Source organism: Mesocricetus auratus, unplaced genomic scaffold (genome assembly GCF_017639785.1).
Source record: "Mesocricetus auratus isolate SY011 unplaced genomic scaffold, BCM_Maur_2.0 Super-Scaffold_100015, whole genome shotgun sequence".
Classification (NCBI taxonomy): Eukaryota; Metazoa; Chordata; class Mammalia; order Rodentia; family Cricetidae; genus Mesocricetus; species Mesocricetus auratus.
This window is the reverse complement of record NW_024429198.1, coordinates 2,143,983-2,155,276: the sequence shown is the minus strand read 5'-3', so window position 1 is coordinate 2,155,276 and position 11,294 is coordinate 2,143,983. Positions and strand designations below refer to the sequence as shown.

Sequence of the window (11,294 nt, the reverse complement as noted above, 5' to 3'; positions counted from 1 at the left end):
ATGAGATGGTTCAGCAGTGAAGGGTACTTACTGCTCTTGCAGAGAACTTGGCTTGGTTCCCACCACCTACATGATGACTCGAAGCATCAGTAACTCCAATTCTAGGGGATCTTCTTATCTCCATGGCACCAAACATGACCATGGTGCACTGGCATACATATTAAATACATAAGTAAATAAATAATAATCTTTCCAACTCCTAAACATGTAGAAGTTGGATTTAACAATCTATTATTTTATTATTATTGTTGTTGTTGTTGTTGTTTTAAAAATATAAGCCCATTAAGCCCTGTAGAATAATTATGAAAAAGTCTGCAAAAATAAAACATACCATAAATATGTGCAAGTAGATAGATTATCTTGAAATAGAATAGGTCAGCCACTTCTTTGTCATGCTCTGACAGCAAGAAAAATCAGAGTAAACTTTCTAAAGTCAGCTTCATTGCAGATCCTGACTTCTATGCTTTCTTCTATTTGCCCTTCAAAGCCTTCCTTGAGGGTTAAGATGGCTGCAGAAAGGGCATTTTCAAGTTCTGAACTTTTGCTTTATCTTTTCAAGAAAAGTTTTCCCATTCACATAGTTCTTTCCCATGGCTGTGGCCTTCCAGGCAAAGTAAGCCCCAGATGTATCTGATTGAAATAAACACAATCCTCCTTCATTCCAACCACAAAAAAAGTAAACTCAAAATGGACAAATACCACCTGACTGGTTTGTATCCCAGAAGCTACACTCTGTACCAGCTGGGCTGTGCAAACGACTTCTTTGGAAACAAAGGAGCATTGCCCAGAACATTTTCCAGCTCTGTGTACTAGTACTCTTTAATCTGGGCCTCATGTCACCCTACACCAAACCCGAGTGCTTGGTAACTGGTTCGACTTTATGTGCACTTCATCCACACAGAATGGATGTATTTCTTCTTAGTGTGGTGCCCTAATTCCCACTGAAGGCAACCCACCAACTGCAGCAGCTACATTCAGCATATTTTGTCTGGACAAGTTTAGCAGATGAGAGGAATATAGTTGAAGCTGAAACAGCACCACATCATCAGAGTCAAAGCCATGGGAAGTTTCTTGAACATGACTCCATTGCTCACAGGTAAGCACCATCCTCTAGCAGGCATTGTCAGAGCCACATTTATAGAAAACAACCTCCATGCCCTGAGCTGGCTCTCATCTTGCTTCATCATCAAAGGGTAATTAGATTTCTGAGCTCACATCGTCTCTTTAAGCAGGAAGAACAGGAAACAGAAATGTCACCAAACTGTATGGGTGACTCATCTGTAATTTTGTGTGGATAACTCATCAACCCTTGATAAGGACAAAGGCACAATTTTTCCACTGATGGAGAGCAGTACATGCATATCCCCATGAACTCCAGCACCTAGACAAGAGATGGATTCCCTAGACAATGCTGCTCTCCTCCTAGGATCTGCTGTCCTCAAGGGAAATTGTGGAAAGGGGCTGATTCACCAAATGAGTCACTCCTGTGTGGGTCAAGGTTCTAGAAGTATATGCCCCAAGGGCCAGGGCCTGGATACTTTGTTCTGGTGTGGTAACTGCTCTCCAAACACTTGTTAAGGTATTTGTTTTTAGTTTTTAATTGAAAACTGAGTATTTCTGTTTTGTTCTTTCTCAAAAAACAATGCCTTGGCTAATGAAAAAGGACTTATGTTTTAGCTGTGAGCCATGGTCTTTCCCCAGAATTAAGAACCAAAGAGAAGCAGGTTATACCCTGTTATATGTGTTATAATGTCCTCCATTTGAAGACCACATCTAATGCATTTTTATTTACATATTTTGCATTTAAAAATTTATATTTAGTCATGAATTTATTTTGTCTCTCTCTCTCTCTCTCTCTGTGTGTGTGTGTGTGTGTGTGTGTGTGTGTGTGTGTGTGTGTGTGTGTTCACACCAAGGCATTGTGTTCATATGTAGGCCAGGGGATACTTGGAGGAGTCTGTTTTCTTCTTACATTGTGTAGCTTCCGCTGTTTGAACTCGGGTCCTCGGACTTGGCATCTTCAGAGTCATCTTTCTGGCTCCTAGTGCATCGTTAAAAGCAAGTGTCTCTCACACTCAGGGGGTTCTGGATCAGTCCCATGCTGGCCTCCCAGCTGTCGGTTTGGGGTCCAAGAGCTCCCCCTTGTTCAGATCAGCTGTCTCTTCTGGTTTTGCCAGCCCATTCTTTGCCAATTTGCTCATTGTTCCTCTCTCTGTGTCACTGGGATCCATGGGTTCAGTTCAGTGTCTAACTGTGGATGTTTGTCTCTGCTTTCATCAGTCACTGGATGAAGGTTCTAGGATGGCTATAGACATCAAGTTTATTTGCTCTCTCAGCTTGAACTCCTGGGGGAGTGCCTGGACCCTGCCCTGAGTGAAATGACAGACTCTGGATATCCCCTGTGTGGAGGGAAGTGGGGATGGGGTGGGAGGCTGTGGGGGGGGATAGTGGGGGGATGCGAGAGAAGGGGAGGGAGAGGGAACTGGGATTTACATGTGGAGCGAGCTATTTAAAATTAAATTAATAAAAAAAAGCCAAGTGTCCCTGACAATTATGAATTTCACATTTGGAAGAAGAGTTAGAAGGACTAAAAAGGAGAAAAACCAAGGCATCAGGGAATGGTCTCAGTCAGGTAACAGACCCTGAGAAATCACTATGTTGTATACAGCCTGATTCCTTTACTATGATAACAAGACATTAGTGGATGAAATTCAAACCAGGTACATGAACCATCCACATTTTGTTGTTGATATGTATACATGTATACGTGAATGAAAACCCTTACATATGTACATATTTCAGCAAGAGAGTACCAAATGCCATTTAAATTTTGTTTGACAGATGGCTTAAAAATGTGTAGAAAATACATAATTCAATATTTCATAAAAACTTCTCCAATCCAATATTCTATTGCTCCATATTTACCTTGCATTGACTCAGAAACACTGTTCAGTATATTTCTTGTTCTTAATATTATGCTATTATTTTTGGCTTTTCAAGACAGGGGCTATTTTTGTTAATGACAGACTTGAAATATAACATATATAAATATAAAACATGATTTTCTAGGTAATTATAGTATGCATATAAATTCTAATATATGAAGTTTGCCTACATATACACAAATTTTCACTGATCAATATTAATATTTTCTACATTGTTTTCAGTCAATTTTGCAACTGGGAAATATTAGAAAGTATGGCGTGAATAATGTCTTGAATGTTTATAAAACCTTCCTATAAGTAATTCAGAATTATGTACACAGTTAAGCCTCTAGGAAAAACTTCAGGGGAAAATCTACATGAGTTCAGTTGAGTCAGAGTTTCCCAAACTTATTTGACTATGACAGGCTTTAAGACCAAGATTCCTGTGGAGATCGCATGAACCATGACTCTGAAACAAACTGCAAAATTGAACCATAGTAGCCAGCATTCTAGACAGAATGTTTGTCATCTCATCCCTTCATGTATTCATGGAATCCTCCACCCTCAACAAAATTACATTTGACATGAGAACTCTGAGAAATAATGAGACTTTCTTGGGGCTGTGATGGGGAAGATTTGTGTCCTTATACTAAGAGGAACAGCATAAAAACTCTTGTGAGTGTGTGTGTGTGTGTGTGTTTCTCTTTCTATATCTTGTCTTTCTCTCCCCATCTTCTGTCCTCATTCTTCCTCACACCCCTCCCACTCTCCCTCCCACCTCTCCCCCCCCAGCAAAGAGAAGAGGCCCTCTGAGCACATATAATGTGAATGAGATAATAGACATTTGCAAGCCTGCATGAAGATCTTAAACCAGAAATACATCTTCTAGCACCCATTTGAATAATCTAGCCCCTTGAACTGTTAGAAATACGTGTCTGCTCCTTAAGCTACATATGGAGTTTTGTTGCTGTTACCAAAGGAGACTCTAGAACATGTAAGAAAATTATAGCCTAACCAGTGAATTAGTTTGGCCTATTACAAAATCCACTAAGACAATGGCACTGAAATTTCTTCCAATATATATATTTAAAATGTTTGTAGTTTTGACTGAAATGAGCTGACAAAAACAACACTAATTTCCCCCTACTTAACCGCTGGTCTTGAATAAAATGTAACTTAGCAATCAGATTGTTTGAAGACATGAAATCATAGACATACAGCTTATATAAAACAAGAACTAATAAACTATGAGACTAGATATTCCATAATCATTTCGGCATGGTAATGCTGCAGAAAATGATGTGAATTCAAGTGCTCAAAGAATTTTTAATATGATAAAAATACAATGTATGAAATTCTCAAAGAATTAATACAAATACTTATCAACATTTTCCAAAGAAACTAATTCCTTTTCAGACATTTTTACCACCTCTCTCCTTACCCTTCCATATTGAGCTCTCTCTCCTCCCTAATTAAAGTCTTCGCCTATTTTCCACATTTCCCCTTGATCACTTGTATCCTTCTTTTGCCTCCTCCACTGCTCATTTCATTACCCTGGTCCCTTTTTACCTTCCTGGTTATTGCTGTTACTCCGGGCTGTATACACACATCTGATGATTTGGAGTTAGGAGCTAGGAGCTACAGATGATTGAGAACACATAGGACTCAAAGGGATACCCATTAAAGCTATCCACATACAAGTAACATTATACAGACTTAGTGAATTGTATTTATGTATTTAGGCTATATAAATGTATGTATATATCTTTATTTTTTGATATATATATACATATATGTCAACAACTAAAGAAAAAGAGGCCATTAATTTCACAGAAAGCAAAGAGGGATTATATGAGATAGGGTGGAGAGAGAAAAAGAAAAAGTAATGATATAATTATGATTTTAAATTTTTTTCATATTTTGATTGTGTTTTTCTCTCTCCTGAAACTCCCCGCAAATCTTCCCCATCTCCCTACCCATACAAGTTTATGTTATTTACATTTCAAGAGAATGAACTACAAAAATGAAAAATCAAAACAAAGCAAAAAGACCCCCTTAAAATGCCAAAACAAAGCATAATAAAAAAACCTACAAAAAAGAAAAGAGAAGATAAAACAAGAAAAGGATGGTTTGTTTTGTCCTGGCCAACTACTCCTGAGTATAGAGCCTGTCCTAGAGTGTGGTTGATATACCCAGAGACATTCCATTGGAGAAAACTGATTTTCCCTTTTTCAGTAAGTATCCATTGCAAATAGATTCTTGGTTATGAGTAGGACCTCATATCTACTTGGCTCTCTCAGTACTGAACCCCATTTAGCTTGAACTTGTCCAAGTCTTGCAGTGTGTTCAAGCAGTGAGTGCAAGTCTCTGTGAGTTCATCAACCTTGTTGTGTCTGGAAGACCCTGTTTCCTTGAAGTCATCTATCATCTCTGGCTCTTACAATCTTTCTGTCTCCTCTCCTAGATAGATGCTGGACCTTGAGGAGAGAGGTTTGACAAAGATATCCCATTTATGACTGAGTGCTCCAAAGTTGCTTTCTCTTTGAACATTATCCAGCTGTGAGTCTCTGGTTTATTTCACATCTACTGCAAGAAGATTCTCTAATGGGGATTAGTGACCCACTGATTTTGTGTATAGCCATGTATGATTAGGAGTCATTTTATTGCTGTTCCTTTAGCAAGATTATAATGGTAGGTTTTCACCCCCTGGGCCCATGCCTATCTACTATCAAGTTCTCAGACACTCTAGCAATTTCAGGTATGGATTCTATTTCATGGAGTAGACCTTAAATCCAGTCAGAAAATGGCTGGCTACTTCCAAAACATTTGGGCCACTATTCCACCAATATATCTTGCAAGAAGGTCCCTGTTATAGGACCCAGGGTTTTTATCTAGGTGATATGTATAATTATCTTTTGCCTCTGTATTATGCAGGGTACCTTCCAGCATCATGAATGCTGATCAGTAAAGATGAAGTATAATTTAAAACATTTATGATCACCTTTTCTATAATTGCTTTTACATAATATATTTACATGTAATATAAATGTATAAATACAACCTTCTTAATCAGTATAATGTTACTTGCATGTTTATGTTTTCAGGGATGACCATTTAGTATTGGATAACCAATTCCCTGAAGAAAACTATTTCTCCAACTCTCAGCCTTGCTTAGTTTCCTATAATTCTTTGTCTATAGTTGAGGCCTACTGTGCTTTCCTCCTACTATAATATCTACATTGTCTTTGTTCAGGTAATTTTTTTGGTAGCCATGTTGGTGGATCTTCATGGGTATAGCTCCTCTGATGTTTCTAGAAGACACAATTTCACAGCAAATTTCCTGTTCCTCTGGCTTATATAATCTTTCCATCCCTTTGTCCCCAATGGTTCCTGAGTCTTAGATGTAAGAGCTATATTGTACATGTATTAGTTAGTACTGGGCTTCACAACTCTGTATTTTGATCAGTTATAGCTGTCTGTAATGGTTGCAAAGAGAAAAAGGTTTTTTGATGGGGGGTCAGGATTACATTTATCTTAGGTATGTGGATAAATTTTTATGATGTTGTGGAGTTTCAATGTGAATGATTCCTGTAGGATCATGTGAATGAATATGTTCACCAGTTGGTGAAATTATTTGGAAAGTATGTCATGTGATGTTAGATGAGGTATATCCTTGGGATCAAGTTTTGATGTTTCTAAAGCCCACAACATTTCCAGTTAATTATTTCTATCATGTTATTATATCTTAAGATGTGATCTCTCAGTTATTGTTCTCATGTCTTGCCTGACAGTTTCCATGTTCCCTACTATTATGGGTATGGTCTCTGACCCTCTGAAACTGTATTCCCCAAATAAATTCTCTTTTCTATAATTTGTTTTGGCCATGGTATTTTTTAGCACAGCAATAGAAAAAGTAACTAAGACAGATGTTGTTGCCAGGGAGTAGGCTATTGCTATGACAGACTTGACTGTGTTTTGTTTTTGTTTTTGCTTTTATTTTGTTATGTTTTTGAGGAGTGTAGAAGAGTTTGGGACTTTGGTCTTAAGAGGTGATTGAAGATGATAAGCAGGACTTAATGGGCCATCCTAGTAGGACCTTGAAAGACAATGGGCTCAAAGGGTTTCAGGGAAAATAAAAATATCAACCAGGCTAGAGACCATTTTCATAATCTTTGGGCAAAGAATATGGCTGCCTTCTGCTCTTGTCCTAGGAATCTTCATGATACTAAATTGAAGACTTTTTGACTAAATTTCTTAGCAGAGGAAATTTCAAGATAGTAATATTAGATACCACTCTTATGTGGGTCTACAATGAAAAAGAGTAAGTATGGGGCAAAAATAATTATGGAAATGTGTTGCTGTTTTTTCTTGTCCCACCATCGCCCGCCACCCTTCAGCCCCAAATAAATACATGGATGCTATATTAATTGTGAAACTGTTGGCAGATAGCTAGGGCTTCTTATTATTCAGCTCTGTCTTAGTTATTAAACCATTTCTATTAATCTATGTATTTCCACATGGTCTTACCTTATCGGAGAATGGCCAGTGCATCCTTTATTCCTGGTCCTTACATGGCAAATGTTTCATGGTCTTACTATGAATTCTCCCTATCTACTCATCCCACCTATCTTCCTGTCTCATTGGACAAACAATGTTTTATTCATCATCCAATAAGAGAAACATATATACAAAAGGACATCCCCCATCAGAAATGCAACTGAAGGAGGGTACCAGGCTTATCCCAAAAGGACAAATGAACCTGGCAAAATTAGAGTCATGGAAGACATACGATCAAAGAATGTGCAGAAAGACAGTGGAACCAGTCTGAGAAAGAGAGAAGTGTGCTGCGGTCAGCAAAGCTGGAAAGATGAAGCCATTAAAGCCCTTTGAATCAGACATGGAACTATAGGATTTCAAGAAAATCCCCACAGGCCAATCTGATGAAGGCAGTTCCTCAGTTGAGATTCTCTATTCCCAGGCATGTTTAGGTTTGTGTAAACTTTTCAAAAACTGTAACTATGAGAGGAATTAGTACCAAAAATAAAATTTATTGAAGGAGGAGAAGGAAAAGAAGAAGAGGAAGGGGAAGAAGAACAAGAAAAAGAAGAAGAAAGAAAGAGAGAGAAAGGAAGGAAAGAAGGAAGGAAGAAAGAAAGGAAGGAAGAAAGGAAGAAAGAAAGAAATATTTGTGGGGCATTTGTTGACATTGAACTTACATGTTTATTGGCCTGGAAAAGGAACAAGGAAGCATGAAGGAAGCACTCAAAACAGAAAGAATCTTAAAAGGAACTAAAGATAGAATAGTTTTATAAATAAATAGAAAAATAATTTCAAGAACACAAATAGATCATTCAAACTACTGGATTTGCAACTAACAGGGAAACATAGCATAATTATATAGCACAGGACGAATAGCTGACTCTACTGTGAAAGATATGAACACATGCGTAAATGGATACTGCAGCTAGAATCTATCTGATGTCTTCCAAGATCTCTGTTCTCTGACCTCCGGGTTTCAGTGGTCATAAACATTACAACATGAAGTACACTTTCACACTGTGCATTTATTATAACATACTGAAGAAAAGGTAAGATGCTCTTGTCATCAGTTGCAGAGTGTGTCATGAAAACAAGGATTGCAATCTCTTAAACAATTTAAAGCATCAAACCAGCTTCTGTGAAGCAATGTGAAGAATTAAGCTTCTACCAGAATAATATCTGACCCATATTCATTGTTATAAATTCATACCTCTGGGTACACTATAAATTACAATTTATTGTTTCTTCTTTCATTTCCTAGAGTTAGAGCATGCATTGTGCTTCTTCTGAGATGTTCATAAATTATGAAAACCTATTTTATGTGGTCTGACCAGAACATTGTAGAAAAATGCTAAATACTAATCTATTATAGGAAAAGCTGACTCATAAATTAAGCCAACAAAATCTCATAGTACTTTCTGTACCCAAGATAGCATGCTGAGGGTCTATAGAGTCCAAAAGAATTGCATTTTAATTCTTTTGCATGCATTCACAAACTACTACTGTGTACTCATTGATTTTTTTTATTTCTTTGTTTCTGGTAAGATTTCATACTTTTTCAGCACCCCCTCTATGTCTTCACATCAAGTTATCTACTCAACATAAGCAGTTGAGTGACTCCACTAAAACAGAGAAAAAGAAAAAAACATGCCAACTGCTAATCAACTGTCTTCTAGAGTTTAAATCAGATTTTCAAATCTAGTAATGTTTAGCAAGATACATTTTGTTGTGAAGCAAATGCTGAGTTGTGTTTTTAAGCATAAAAGGTGACTAATGTTTATTTGGAAAAAATATAATTAAGCTATAATCATAAAGTTTCAAAGAATATGAAGCTAAATAACAATGTGTCAAGTCCCTATTACAATCATAGTAGTTATTAATTTAGATCTATTTGCACGTAAAAATAACACTAATTAGAAGTAATCAAATAAATTGCTCATGAGCCATGGAATGGCCAGACTAAGCCCAGAGTAAATAATAAGAAAACAAAGTGGCAAGACTATAAGGATGAACAATAGGAGAAAGAAAATGAGCTTCCACTGCTGTCTGGACCCATTTTCTGTGTGAATGCTGAATGGTATCAGTGTTGGTTAAATTAATTCTGTCTAATCCTGCCATGGGTGAAGGCAGATAGTTATATGACTGACTTAAGGAAGGACAGGCTCTTGTGAGGAACTTTGGGACAAAGTGTCACAATGGGGGAAGAGACATGATGCAGTCGATGAGTGTTCTACTTGTATCAGACCTGGCTTTATAAGTTCCTTTTCTCCTTATCTTAGACGAAGCCCAATATTTCTGAGTCATTGTTTGTCACCTGTGTAGAATAATACTCACCTTGATCTCTCTATATGAACATTACATAAGGCCTAATCAATCTATATATCAACATTACATTTTTACATGTTATTTCTTTGTAATACTAAAGCAACAAACAGGCTATAGTTGCTAGAACAGACTGTAGTTATAATGATGAGGTTGTAGACGAGGAAAAAGCAATGAGGATAGTGAAGTAGAAGCTGCATCACATAGGGGTATGTGATACCACAGAACAGTCAGCCGTCTAGATTTGAGTTCTAGTCTGTGACTTGGAAGCTATATGAGTGTAGGCAATTGACATATTGTCCAATCTTCAGTTTCTTTGTTTATATAATATAAATAATAGTATCAACCTTATGCTTTATTGTTTACTGTCCAAATGTCTTTAGTTTAAAACCATTTAAACAATTTCCAAGGAAATTAGTTTATGCAAATGAAGATAATCACATACATTTTAAAATGAATGTGGGAACAGGAATTAATATCCATGAGAAAACAAATATTTGGAGATTTGTTATTAACTTCTATTTTCACTCCCCTTGTAACCTGATTTGAAAATAAACTATTTCTTTTCTTTGATTGGGTTGCTTGTTTGTTTGTTTGTTTTCTGTAATATGAAATCTCAAAATAGTTTTGAATTGCATTTCCCTAATGGTTCAGGAAGTTGAATATTTCTTTAAGTATTTCTCAGCCATTTCAGTTTTCTCTAATGAGAATCCTGTATAGATCTATAACCCATTTTTAAATTGGATTATTTGTTTTTTTGATTCTAATTTCTTGAATTATTTATATATTTTGAATATTAGTTCTCTATTAGATGTTGAATTGGTAAAAAATAAAATCCAATCTGTAGGCTGTTACTTTGTCCAAATGATAATATTCTTTGCCTTATAGAAGTTTTTCAGTTTTGTGATGTTCCATTTATTGTTGACCTTAGCATCTGCACTAATGGTGTTCTGTTCAGAAAGTCTTCTCCTGAGCCCATGAGTTCAAGGCTATTCCCCACTCTCTCTTCTATCAGGTTAATTTTATCTGGTTTTATGTTAAGGTCTTTGAACTTTGTGCAAGGTGATAAGTATAGACATATTTGCATTCTTCTAGATGCAGACATCCTGTTAGACCAGCACCTTTTGTTGAAGATGCTGTGATTTTTTTCCAGTTTGTGTTTTTAACTTCTTCATCAAAAAAGTCAGATATCCAAAGGGAGGGAGGGAGAGAAGGAGGGAGGAAGGGAAGGAGGGAGGGAGGGAGGAGGACTTGGGTTTGATTACCAGAAATGTCACCATGCCTGCCAATCATCCATAATTCCAGTTCCAGAAGATCTGACACCCTCTTCTAGCACATGGACACTACACAGAAAAGATGCACAGACATATATGCTAGCAAAAAAAACCCTACACATAAGAGTAAAAATTAGTCATAAATCTTAGATAAGAACCTACAACTTTCACTTTACTAAACCTGTATAATGTCTAGCAACACTCTAAATATCTGCCCTTATTAAGTGAAGTCCTC

At 36.8% G+C, this 11,294-nt stretch overlaps 1 pseudogene; it reads right to left on the bottom strand.

Annotated features, from left to right (window-relative positions):
• Positions 1–390: 390 nt before the first annotated feature.
• Positions 391–2,030, bottom strand: LOC121144352 (annotated as a pseudogene).
• Between the last annotated feature and the right edge of the window lie 9,264 nt (positions 2,031–11,294).